This window comes from Notechis scutatus, chromosome 4 (genome assembly GCF_049901735.1).
Source record: "Notechis scutatus isolate UNSWTSFEM ecotype Mainland chromosome 4, rNotScu1.2, whole genome shotgun sequence".
Lineage (NCBI taxonomy): Eukaryota > Metazoa > Chordata > Lepidosauria > Squamata > Elapidae > Notechis > Notechis scutatus.
The window spans coordinates 93,576,676-93,591,142 of NC_142012.1; positions in this window are offsets into that span (position 1 = coordinate 93,576,676).

Genomic DNA, 14,467 nt, shown 5'->3' on the forward strand with positions numbered 1-14,467 from the left:
AGGGAGGATGTTTTCGCCCTCCCAGAGGCTTAGGGGAAAGCCTTCAGAGCCCAGGAAGGGTGAAAATGCCTCCCCACTCCCATGGTGCAGGAGGCCAACTAGGCCATGCCCACCATGGCCACGCCCACCCAGCAACCGGGCAAAGAACCAGTTGCTACATTTTTAAAGTTGCCAAGTTTTAGAAACTGTATTAGTCCACTAAGAAATCATTGAATCTAGAGCATCACTAGCTTCTAAACAATCCCAGAACGTCCTCTTTCTGTGGACATGAAGTGTAATAGATGGGAACTAGTGTAAAAAAAAAAAAGTAATACAAAGCTGCATTCAGGTAGAATTAGAAAGCAATTTGGAGGTAGGGGAAAGTACAGTAGGATTTTTTTTCCAGTTTGATGATGTATTACCCAGAGAGCTCTGAGGCAACTTACGTTATAACTCAGAAGAAAACAAGCCTATTTTGGAAGGTAGCTGTGGCTCTGCTTGAAGTTTGCTAGGAGACCATTCAAGGGGATAATTTGAGGGGGCGGAAATTATCTCACCATTAGGGTGAGACACAAAGGTATAAGTGGGATTGTATAAAATCTGTCCAATTCATTCTGAGCGTCAGATCTGGAGCTCCAGAAATAACTGCTTCAAGTCACTCATTTTAAACATGATTTGATTTAACCTGTCCTGGATCTAGTATGTCATTCAGAAAATGGAGTTCAGTTCCCTTGGACAAATTTTGCCATTTTGGTTTCTAAAAGCTAAAATGATATCCCACCACAATCCAAAGTCTCTTGGTTAAGATTTTTTTTAAAAAAATAAAGTTTTATTTAGGTTTTCACACACAAAATACAAGTAAAACATCTTTTTTGAAAATAGCATGGTTCCAGGTTGAACTTCTCTATACAGACACAAAACTCAATTTCATGCTCCTTTTTGTGTTCTATTCCATATCTTATACTATTTTACATTTTCTATATAGTTTTTCCCCTCTTTTAATTTTTTCAATTTTATTTTGATTATCTCATCTCAATTCAAATCATTATACTTTTGTCTGTTCTGTTTCAATTTCATATTATCTTTTCTCATTAAACAAATTTTCTCCTGTAGTTACTAATTGGAGTATGACACCTTTATATCTTTTAATTACATCCATTCAACTCTTATTTAAACTTCAATATATACCTTAAGTTTATGACCTTCAATATAATACATAATACATAACTTCCAATTGAATTCTGCTTGGTACATTCTTATAATACACACTATATTCTTAAAAAAAGAAAGATTGTAAATATATGTAATTATAAACCCTCATTCCATTCCAGTTCAGTTCTATCAATAATCATTAAAATCTTAACATCTTTAACACTTATTTTCAGTTAAATATCATTCTTCCTTAAAAACACATATAATCTCCATAATTAATTTTTCCCTTATTTCTCTTCACATATGTTTTATAAATCATTAAATATACCTTTTGTTACATTTATTTATTGACAAGCATTCCACTGAATTACGATAGCTATTTTATCAGACATTTTAATCATACATTGTTTCATATTTTCTAAAATTATTTCTGCTTCTAATATAACCATACTATCTTATGTACCTTTGCAGAATCCCTTTTTCCAATAAGTTTTCACCCATTATCTCTAAATAGGCCCTGTTTCTCTATATTTTGCTTCTGTCTTTTATAACTTCTTTTCCTTTCTTTCTTCCCTCTCATCTTCTTCCTCCCCTTTTTACCCCCTTGTCTCTCTAGTTCTAATTCTCTCTTCTGAATTTCTCTCTTCTGTTGCTTTCTGATTTTATACTTATTTTTCACTCTAGTGGATTTTTTTCCAATTTCTTGCTTAAGTCTCTTAGCTGTCAGTATAGGAAAAGGAGAAAACCAAATCTTTTCCCTTTTCTCTCTCCTTCGCAGCTTAAAAATCTTCTTAGGGAACAATGTTATTGTTTTTTAACAGTTTCAATTCCAGGGTACCTTATTTGTTGCTTTTGCTGTTTGACCCAGTCAACCAAAACTTTCTCTTCTTATCTTCCTCCTGCACATTCTGTTCCAGTCGAGTTCTTCTTTGTGGTGGCCATTTCTGACCACTGCTGCAACCGCCTTCGGGAAAGGGAGTAATGGCCAGCTGGGGAGGAGAGATATGGCTCTCCTCAACCCTGTGTGCGGTCTCCCCCCTCTTCACCACCTCTACGGGGTGGCTTAGACCTGAAACCAGCCGGCTCGGGGCGCTCCAGCGGTGAGCACGGATCGAAGCCTCGCAGAGACGAGGTCTCGGTCTGTCGCTAAAGAAGCTCAAACCGGAAGTCCCCGTCTCTTGGTTAAGATTTAAGCATGTACAATAATATAGGGACACAAGAACATGGTACATTTGAAAACTGAAGATAACACAGTGCAAATACAATGCAGTATATTACATTGCTTTATTTCCTCTTCTTATAAGCCACCACCAAGTCTTGACTGTAGTAGTATATGCATTTGATAAATAACTAAATCAATAAACAAATACCTTTCTATCCAGGCTGGTTATAGAGATGTATTTTCTGCCAAATAGTACAATATGAAGGCTGAATGGAGAATAGAGAGGCCTGGCTAGAAACCAAATTGTTGTTCTCATGGAATTTTTCAGAATCCATCCAGTCCAGCAATTTCTAATGTAGATTTTCTGCATACAACTTACTGATTACATTTAAAAGCCTGATAGGCTGATAGCTTGGAAACAGCTTTCTTTCATCTCTTTCTCCCTCTCCCTCTCTCTCTCACCTATCTATGAAATATTGATATATTGATATGATTTCAAAATTAACAATTCCAGGTTGTTCCTGGTTAATTTTGAGGTCTTATAAACATATCAAGAGGCTTTGCTGCTTAATCATAGAGACTATTTCAATGTAGGTTATTACAGGCCATTCTTGGGAAGATTCTACATCCAAATCTAATGCAGCAGCTGAAAAAACTAATACAATCCCTGTTTATATAAAGAGAGGCATAGAATCAAAATCATTTGAAGTGTTAGTACTGCTTCATAAAGCTTTAGTAAGATCACACCTGGAATACTGCATCCAGTTATGGTCACCACATTACAAAAAAGGATATTAAGACTTTGGAAAAAGTACAAAGAAGGACCAACTAAGATGGTAAAGGGCCCAGAGGCAAAAATGTATGAAGAACATTTGCAAGAATTGGGTATGGCCAGTCTAGATAAAAGGATTGAGGCAACATGATAGCAGCAGAAGTAGTATTCAGCAGGTTCTGACCAGTTCTGGAGAAGCGGTAGTGGAAATTTTGAGTAGTTCGGAGAACTGGTAGTAATCTTCCCCAGGAGTGGGGAGGGAATAGAGATTTGCAGTATCCTTCCCCTGCCATGCCCACCAAGCCATGCCATGCCCACCAAGCCACGGCCACAGAACCGGTAAAAAATATATCTGAATCCCACCACTGAATAGCAGTATGCTACCATGTTTCTCACAAAATAAGGCCAGGCCTTATTTTTTTGAGCCCGAAAAATGGCTAGGATGTCTTTTCGGGGTGAATTAATTTCTCCCCCGGCACCAGCGCCATCTCCAACAACAGCATCTGAGTCGCTCCCGCTTTTCCCCTGTCCCCGTAACAACAGGAAAAAAAAAGATTTTGAGGTACTTGGGAGCTCTGCGCGCTGCATTTTGGTTTAATCCTAAGCAGCTGGGTGGGCGTGAGAAGACCCGAGTGAGCGTCTCTGCTGCTGTTATGCTTGGTGCTCCAGCCTCGGGCTCTGCAAGTTTGCAAAAGTCCCAGTGCACAGCCTGTTCCTGCATTCCAAGTGCGCCCAGGCCGAGCTGCAGCTGTCCCTCTCTCGCCAGCACCATCTCCAATAACAGCGGCAGCAGTGGCGGGAACCATGGAAGTTACGGAGGCGGCTCCCCTACCCAAGAAGTGGCTGAAATGCTTCCACGGTTCCCGCTGCTGCTGCCGCTGTTATTGGAGACGGTTCCCCCCGCCTCCCTCCCCAATTTCGCATGTTTTAAACTAGGCCTAAATTTGGGGGGGGGGAGCTTAATTTCATGTTATGCCTAGAAAACATGCTGGGTCTTCCTGTTGGGGGGGGTCATATTGTTGGAGAAACACGGTAGTATTTGAGGGACTGCCACAAAGAAGAGTCGACTTATTTTCCAAAAGCATCAGAAGGCAAAACAAGAAACAATGGATGGAAACTAATCACAGAGAGAAGCAACTTGGAATTAAGGAGAAACTTCCTAACAGTGAGGACAATTAACCAGTGGAACCGCTTGCCTGTTGTAGGCTCTCTGTAGAAGTTGTAGGCTCTTCATCACAGGAGGTTTTTAAGAAAAGACTGGACATCCGCCCAACTGAAATGATATAGAGCAGGGGGTTGGACCCCTGAGGTCCATTCCAGATCTATTCTGATTGATTGATTGATCAACAATGGCTTCTTCAGCTTAAGTAATGCATGATAATGTTTGACCCACACTGCTATGGGAATAAGGTAGTTCAGTGATAAGGGAAGGCATGATAACCTAATGGTGAAGACGCTCATCTCCCACTTGGAAGGTTGAGAGTTCAATCCTAGGTAACGGCAGATGTTTCTCTTGCAGGGTACAAAAGTCCATGTAGGCATCTAGAAAGGCATCCAGCCAGTAAATGATAGAGGTGGTTTCAGACAGATGGTTATCCAATCTCTTCTTAAAAACTTCCAGTGTTGGAGCATTTCCAACTTCTGGAGGCAAGTTGTTTCACTGATTAATTGTTCTGTCAGGAAGTTTCTCCTTAGTTCTAAGTTGCTTCTCTCCTTAATTAGTTTCCCCCCCTTTGCTTCTTTGTCCTGCTTTCAGGTGCTTTGGAGAATAGCTTGACTCCCTCTTCTTTGTGGCAGCCCCTGAGATATTGGAACACTGCTATCATGTCACCCCAGTCCTTCTTTTCATCAGACTAGACATACCCAGTTCCAGCAACCGTTCTTCGTATGTTTTAACCTCCAGTCCCCTAATCATCTTTGTTGCTCTTATCTACACTCTTTCTAGAGTCTCAATATCTTTTTTACATCGTGGCGACCAAAACTGGATGCAGTATTCCAAGTGTGGCCTTACCAAGGCATTATAAAGTGGTATCAACACTTCACGTGATCTTGATTCTATCCCTCTGTTTATGCAGCCTAGGACTGTGTTGGTTTTTTTTGGCAGCTGCAGCACACTGCTGGCTCATATTTAAATGATTGTCGACTAGGACTCCAAGATCCCTCTTACACTCACCCCTATTGAGTAAATGCCCAGGTACAGTATACTACATATACTATACCTGGGCATTTTGTTTTTCTTGCCTAAATGTGGAACCTTACTTTTTTTTCACCATTGAATTTCATTTTGTTAGATAGTGCCCAATGTTCAAGTCTGTCAAGATCCTTCTGTATCTTAGCTCATTTCAGTCATGCCAACTCTGCTCCTAATTAAGGGATTATAAGTTCCTACAAAGAAAACTTTTGAGCATTTCTCTTTTTGTCTCTCTCTAGTCCTTCTTTAATGTCTGCAATTGGTTCCAGTGACCCAGTCATTAAGCAAAATGGTTTCTTAGTCAAACACATGACTTAGAGAGACATGTAAAATCACTGTTTACTGCTGCCTCATTTAGATAAAGTTCTCTGTACAGTATCCTGTTGTCTGACCCATCTTTTCCTTTTGTTGCTAACTCACAGGGTGGAGAGATTGCTAAACCAAGCTCTCTCCTCCTGATCTGCTTTCTCTGTACTGTAGTGTCAACCACAAGTTAACAAGCTGAGCTCTTTGACCTTAATTAGTTGATTAAAAGCCTCCTGTGGACTGACAGCTGCTGCCTGAAACTGATCAGACCTTAATTAGTTTCACATGGCTGGTTTTTGTTGTCCTAAATGTGTGCATTGGTCAGAAAATGATTTTTTATTACTGCTTATTGCCACTGTATTTGGGAACAGTCCCTATCTGAGGCAGTTGCTAAAATAAGGACTACCTATCCAATTTGTCTGTCTGTCTGTCTGTCTGTCTGTCTGTCTGTCTGTGTGTCTGTCTGTGTGGGTGAGTTAGTGACAAAGGTTAAGGTAGCCAGAACAACAGTCCTCCAATCTTCCGCTCATCAACCTTTTCATGATGTTTCAGATTGTTCTTCAACCCCCAAACATTTATTATGCAAAATAATTTAATATATAATACTGTCAGGATTCCGGCAGTTACCCCAATTAAATCATGACTCTCAAGCCAAACTTCCAAAACATCAAAGGATTTATTGGGTGTTAACATGGCCGGCAGTGCCTGGGTGTAGCCAACTCTGAGACATATAATTCATTGTCACCCTTGACCCTGGTTTCCCCCCACCCCCTGGGTGTATCATAATTCATATTCTCCAATGAGACACATCCATAGCCAAGAGTCATTAATCATGTTCTCCAGTTAGATTTTTGTGTGGCAGAAACTTCAGTCACTTAGTTACTATCTCTGAAAAACTATGTATGGAATGCACTTTTGATTTCCAAGCTGCTGCACTTTCAAATCCCTTTTCCCCCTCCCTTTCTGTTGGCAACTCTAAAATGACCATAGAAATATTTTATGAGTTGACATTTACTTTAAATAATAGCGCTACAAATAAGAACAATATCAAACCCTTGAATGGTCCCACCAACACTTGGAAATTGATATTGATGACTTTGGGGGATCCTGAGACGGCAGAACCAATAAAGAGGATTTCAAGAAGAGATTTGCCAGTTGAGAACATACATAAAGTTTATTATATGAGTTCTTGATTGTGAGAGATTATCTACTGTAAGCTAGGGTGTAGTTAGTAAAATCTTATCTGAAGGAAAAACTATTGAGATCATTAGCTGAAGAAAACGCTCTTATGGTTTAGGAATTTGTTGTTAGTCGCGAAATTGCATCCAACCCATCGTGACCCCATGGACATAATTCCTTCAGGGCTTCCTGTTCTCTACCATCCCCCAAAGTCCATTTAAGCTCACGCTGACTGCTTCAGTAACTCCATCCATCCACCTCATTCTCTGTCATCCCCTTCTTCTTTTGCCCTCAATCGTTCCTAGCATTAGGCTCTTCTCCAGTGAGTCCTTCCTTCTCAATAGGTGGACAAAGTATTTGAGTTTCATCTTCAGGATCTGGCCTTCTAAAGAATAGTCAGGGTTGATCTCCTCTAGGACTGACTGGTTGGATGGCCTTGCAGTCCAAGGGACTCACAGGAGTCTTCTCCAGCACCAGAGTTCAAAGGCCTCAATTCTTTGGTGCTCAGCCTTCCTTATGGTCCATACATTGCAACTGGGAAAACCATAGCCTTGACTATACGTATTTTTGTTGGCAGGATGATGTCTCTGCTTTTTAGTATGCTATCTAGATTTACCATAGCTTTTCTTCCCAGGAGCAAGCATCTTTTAATTTATTGGCTGTAGTCCCCATCTGTGGTGATCTTGGAGTCCAGGAAAATAAAATCTGTCACTCCTTCCATTTCTTTCCCATCTATTTGCCAGGAATTGAGAGGGCCGGATGCCATGATCTTAGTTTTCTTAATGTTGAGTTTCAAGCCAACTTCTGCACTCTCCACCTTCACCCGCATCAAGAGGCTCTTTAGTTCCTCTTCATTTTCTGCCATTAGAGTGGTATCATCTGAATATCCGAGGTTGTCGATATTTCTCCCGGCAATCTTAATTCCAATTTGTGATTCATCTAGCCCCACCTTTCTCATGATGTATATAAGTTAAATAGGTAGAGCGACAGCTTACAGCCTTGCCAAACTCTTTTCTCAATTTTGAACCAATCATTGGTTCCGTGTCCAGTTCTCACTGTTGCTTCTTGACCCACATATAGGTTTCTAAAGAGACAAATAAGATGGTCTGGTATCCCCATCTCTTTCAGAACTTCCACAATCAAAGGCTTTAGCATAGTCAATGAAGTAGATCTTTTTCTGGAACTCCCTAGCTTTCTCCATGATCCAGCGTATGTCGACAATTTGATCTCTAGTTCCTCTGCCTCTTCAAAATCCTGCTTGTACTTCTGGTAGTTCTCGGACCACATACTGCTGGAACCTAGCTTGTAGGATTTTGAGCATAACTTTGCTAGCACGTGAAATGAGCGCAACGGTATGGTAGTTTGAACATTCTTTGGCATTACCCTTCTTTGGAATTGGAATGTAAACTGACCTTTTCCAATCCTTGGCCACTGTTGAGTTTTCCAAATTTGCTGGCAAATTGAGTGTAGCACTTTTACTGCATTATAGATTTTGAATAGCTTAGATGGAATATGTTACCTCTGCTAGCTTTGTTGTTGCTCAGACTTCCTAAGACCCATTTGACTTTACATTCCAGGATGTCTGGCTCGAAGTTTAGGAATTGGTTTAGAAATAGTAGCCCCAAATAATCACTGTATGTATATATTTAAGCTGTCCCAAGTTCTTATTTGAAAAGAGACATTAATTCTGTAAATTCTGTAAAATTATACATCTCATAGGATTGTCTCTAATAGTAACATCAATTCCATACTTACACTATAGAGTTCTATAAGGTGTAGAAATTGTTTTCATGATAATGATTTAGGATTTTATAAACATGATATTTATTGGGAACTTTTTCGTTTCTTTTAAGAAAATCACCTTCAGCTTGAAATGTCTTAGTCTCAAATTTCAAGCATCTGATTATCTGGATGGCAGCCAGAGGTACAAATGCCAAAATATGCCAAAATAGGTGGATGTCTTTGAAGAATGACTCGAAGATAAACCTCTCCTTGTGAGAAAGAATGGATGTTACTTGCCAATAGAGGCTCAATTAATTTGATAAAAGAGAACTTTATTTTACAGACAGTTACTTTCAATCCACAATTGTTAATTATCTCCCACCCCTACTTTTAATATGACAGAGCTACATCCACACACCTCTACAGGATATGTCAAAAGTCATGCCCCCTGGGGCAATCACAATATGTTTTATTATTTTTTTTAGAGAAAACTTAGTCAAAAGTCATGTGTCAAATGAGTAAGGAAATTGTTAGAAAAAAATGACAACCAATCCAAACATTCAATATAACTTGTATAATAAATTGGCTATGAGGCCTGATTTTTAGTACATATATTTATCAAAGAGCTGACATTTCTGCAAATCTAGGATACTATGTAGTGGTTTTCTAGATATCTACAGACCATATGTGATTTATTTTCGTTTCTAACTCTTCCTGATCAGATGGAGATCATTTCACTAGGATTGTTGCCAATAATTACTTCATTGAATTAGCCCTGGTGAATATAGTACTCCTAGGACCAACATTGTAGATTATAGCCAGTTACAGATTAGTTTTCCTTGATTCTGAAATATTGGGAAATGATCTATCATTATTAGTGTTCAGGTTGCCTAGTAACATTGGCTGAGCACAAGAAGCCTTTATCCATTATTCTAAGCTATTGTGAAGGTTGCTTCCAATTTCAGATGTTAAAGGAGTCTCAGTTCTAAGAGAATTTTGGCAATTACAGCAGAAGAAAACATGAAGCAGTAGTCTTATGTGGTGGGATTCAAATAATTTAACAACTGGTTCTCTGCCCTAATGACCAGCTGGGTAGGTGTGGCTAGGTGGTCATGTGACTGGGTGGGTGTGGCCAACTCAATGTCACTTACCACACCTGGCACCACATCCCAACCACTCACTTCAAAGGCTTCAACAAGATACAATTTTCCTCTCTATTTATTTAATACTACTGAGCATTCAAAATATACTATTTAATCCTATGTATCAGAGGTGGTATTCAGCAGGTTCTGACCAGTTCTGGAGAACCGGTAGTGGAAATTTTGAGTAGTTCAGAGAACCTGCACATACCACCTCTGACTGGAGATTTTACAGTATTCTTCCCCTGCCATGCCCACCAAGCCATGCCCACAGAACCGGCAGTAAAAAAATTTGAATCCCACCACTGCTTTGTATATATGCCATATGCGCATGTACATACATATTACATAATATACATTACACTGTATTCTATGTAGTACATTAGGCACTATATATACTGTATGTGTATGTACATAACACACACACACACACACACACACACACACACACACACACACACAGAGAGCTCTTCTAAACCTATATACATTTAATCTCACTTACTGAGTTTGGAAAAACAAATCCACAGAGTCCACATTACACATGCTTTCAAAATTACCAGCCAGTGGTGGGATCAGCCAGTCCTCCAAATTATGCAAAAAATAAATAACTAGTTTGCCTGAGCCAATGCGAACTGGCTGAATCCCATCTCTGCTTATGCCCATGAAGAGCCTCTTAATAAGGCAGATACTCTATTTACTGTAGCTAACCGCTACTAGGACAGATTGTGACTGAAAACTACAAACAATGCTTGGCTTTTTCATGGAATAAAAAAAAAAAAAACAGAGAAGGAAAGAAACAGACAACTAACAATTAATGACTTAATGCACTTTTTGGAAAGAAGATTTCAACTTTTAGATTTTATCAGAGATATTACCCAACATGATTTTGCCCTATCCTGTTAGGACCTCTAGAGGAGGCTTGTTTAAAGTCCCACTCTGGCAAGAGGAAAGGCAGATGTGGATCTCTGTAGATCAGGGCTGTCAAACTCAGACCCGAGGACATTACAATTGTCATAAACACATGCCAGTTGCCAAGAGTCAGAATTTTGATCACATGACCACAGGCATGTTGCAATGGTCATATGTGTGAAAAACAATCATAAGTCCCTTTTTTGGTTCTGTGGTAACTTTGCTCACGAAATGAATAGTTATACATTGAGGACTACTTGTACTTAGATTTTTGCAGCTGAAGAAAACAACAAATTATTTCAATTCATGTTTATTTACCTATAACATATTAACATCCATGGTTTTAACAGAGCCTTCTCATCTCTCCTCACACCTACTTCCAACCTCTCTTTGTTTTTCAATAGAACCACCATTCTGGAAGCACAATTGTTCCTTTTTCTTCTATCGTGAATTTTCCATTCCAATAACATAGCTTAGTGATTGAGGGTATGCTTTGCAGATTTGATTCACACCACATCCAGATGTTCAATCATTGTTAATCAGTAAGTTATATATATAAGTAATGCGACTTTGCAACATTTTCCTCTCTTGAAGTTAAATGAGTGAAAATAAAGTTCATCCAATAGGGATGAACAGAAGGGAGATGCAACCTCTGTGTCTCCAAGACAACTGTACAGTACTAGTGAGGGTCCAGAAGAATAGCTTTCATTGTTCCATATTCTTGTTTGTTCTTAATCCATTGAAATTGGGGGAAAAAAGTATTGAAACTCACCAACTTTTCATAGTTAAATATGTTCTACTTTTGTCTCTCTTTGTTCACTGACTCAGTGGGAATACTCACCACACTTTTGTACTCCCATCAGCCTCTCAGACCTGTTGGAAGTGCATACTGAGATGTGTATTGGAGACTGTTCTTTTCTCTTTGCATGTCTTTCCAAACTCCTCCATTGTCCTTAGTTTTTGCAATAAGGCAAGACAACTGGATACCTTCCCTTCCAGAAGCTATTATATTAGAGGAGCAGAAATCTTTTGAACCAAGGACCATGTATCATGGGTATAGTAGCTAAGGAGAAATCCCAGGATTTCACAGGAAATGGAATAAGTTATGAATTCTGATTAACAAAGCATTGCCTAAGCCAGTTTTTGCAGTATTTCTTCTGCAGGAGGAAAAGTCACTTCAGGGCTTATGAGAACAAGAATGAGTCTTAGGATGAAAGGAAAAAATATACTTTAAGAAACATTGGGTTAAATTTACTTACTTACTTTACTTTATTGATTGAGCCATATCAAAGTGCAGAGTTCCAGACACGAATTATTACTAAAATCTGACAGAAACAATTTAAAATGGAATTGGATAAAATACAGTTGAAAATGAAATTGGAATAAAATACAGTTGAAAATGAAATTGGAATAAAATACAATAATTTAATATATAAATAAAATATGATATATTTTAGTGTCACCCTTACAATCTATCCCAATCAGTCCCACATATGCAGATCTCAACCGAACCATTTTGCTTAAACGTTATTTTCAGATTCTGGCTGCACATAAGGTAAGGGTTAAGTAAAACAGGAAAAAGAAAAAGAAAAGATTTCCAAGGTCTATTCCCCCACATAGATATTTGAATTTAAATATCTATATTTAAACTTAGATTTAAATTTAAATTTTGTATGTGACTCCAAATTTGGTGCTGCTCTGTTAAGTGAAGATTGCAGTTTTGGCTCAACTGGTACATTTCAAACCTTTGGATATTTATTGGTCCTTCCTCCCTCCCTCCCTCCCTCCCTCCCTTTACTAAGTCCTTGCATAATGTGTTTGTAGTTCAAGTGTCAACTCTGGGTTGAGTTATTTAATGATCCATTTGCTTATTTATTATTATTTTTGGTCGCCCATGGTATTTTCAGAAGCCTCCTCCAACAAAAAGAAAGAAACATTCAAAAGCCTTAATACTCTTTCAGCTTCTTCAGAATCCAGCTTTCATTCCCAGAGAAAGTGTCACAGAGAACAACCACTCTTCTGCACAGTTCTGATCTTTGTAGATATAAATGCATCACAGCATCTGAATTTCTTTCCCAAGGCCATCATTGGCAGCCTACCAAGCGTCAATCTGCAGCATATTTGTTGACTGCTGTTTCCTTTATTGTTAATAGTCAATCCTAAAAGGCAGAAGCTGTCCATGCTTTGGTGTCTTCACTGTCAGTTCTAAGGGTGGTTACTCCCTTTAGAATAATAGAAGTTGCCATCTTCATATTTAATCTTATTCCAGTTTTTTTTTTATTGTACACCTTGACTTTCCTTACTAGAACTTCTAGATCATTCAAACTTTCAGGTATCAAGGGAGTGTCTATCAGATAATGATAGATATAATCTAACATACATTTCCCATAGTGATAAAAACATAACTGCCTGCATTATATGGGTTAGTGGATGTGGGAAAAATTAACCACTTAAATTAAAACAAATTATTGTTGGATGCACACGGACCACATAACGTCACTTGAAAAAACAAGGGTCATTAGCGTATACTTATCATGATTAAAAACTGGTTGGCTCTACTCTTTCCACGCTAAGTTGAAAAGCAGGGAGTAATTAGCAACAGCAGGCTCTGCCAAGTTCCCAGGAGTATACTGAGCCATAAGATAAAAGATTTTAGAAATATTAGGAGCAGCAAATAGGTTGAAATTGCAGTCAGTACTGGATGAAAAATTGGGCAAATATAGAGAAGGTATTTGAGAACAAATTGCTTTCCACTGGCTATAACATATTCCTTGACACAGTTTCCATTTTAATATTTAAAAAAAAAAACCAAAGATATAATGTCCTACATTTTACAAACTAAGGCAGGAAAAATTAATGTATATACGAGAAACCATCTGCCTAAACCCTGTGTGTCTAGATATGCTGGGTTTTGTTACCAGGAATTCTGGGAGTTGTAATCCAATCCAATATCCTCAAGATGTGGGGATATTAAATCACACAAGAATGTTTCAAGTAAGATAAAACACATTCATGCATTTGTTAAGAAATTAAATGCATTTATAATAAAATGAGCGCTAGGCAACTGAGGGTCTTTTTCTGATCAAGAAGAGTTTGGTGTATGTCCCTTAGTTACATATTTATATTCTTATGAATATGCTTACATTACTGCATGTGGCATAATTTATACATATCAATCATTAGCACTGATTCCATTGTATAAATGTGCCGCGTAATGTGCCGCATTGTATAAATGTGCCGCGTAAGAGAAACCGATTCTTTAATTCTATTAAAATCTTTTCGGAATCCCGGACAATATGGCAGCAAATATTGTAAAGTGTTCCTGTAAAAGAGGCATAGCTCACCTCATTTCATATATTATGTCAGTTAAAGTTAGATCTGTAAGATGAAGGAATTTTATATTTGAGCGTAACTTCCAAAACTGTGAGTATAACAGCGCTATGGTCATAGGCTCAGTGCTATGGCTATAGAAAACATATTTACAAAGAAAAATATACTCCTTTAAAAAACATAATATCTCTGGGTAGATTGGACATACAATCATGGAAATATATTAAAGCCTTGATTGACATATTGTCTTTTTTTCCAGGTAGTTGATTGTTTCTTGGCATGTGAGTCATTGCATACAGGGCTGCACATGAGGAAGAATAGAGAAGGCCAAGCTTGTAAACACCATTTTGCCAGCATGCAGAGCAAAATGGCAATTCTCCATTCTAGACCACTTCTGACCTTCTTTACATCCCTCTCAATGCAGAGAACAGCCATGGAATATCAAGCACTAACAACCTTGTTATCATTCCTTTGCAATAATGCATCTGTCACCCCTTGAAGAGGAGCAAAGCTTTTTGCTAAAAGAAATTAAGTACAACCCAAGCTCGCTCCTATGTACGAAAGTTATATATGTAAAAAGTTATACCTAAAATTGCACTTCTGACATTTTTTCTATCTTGCACCTT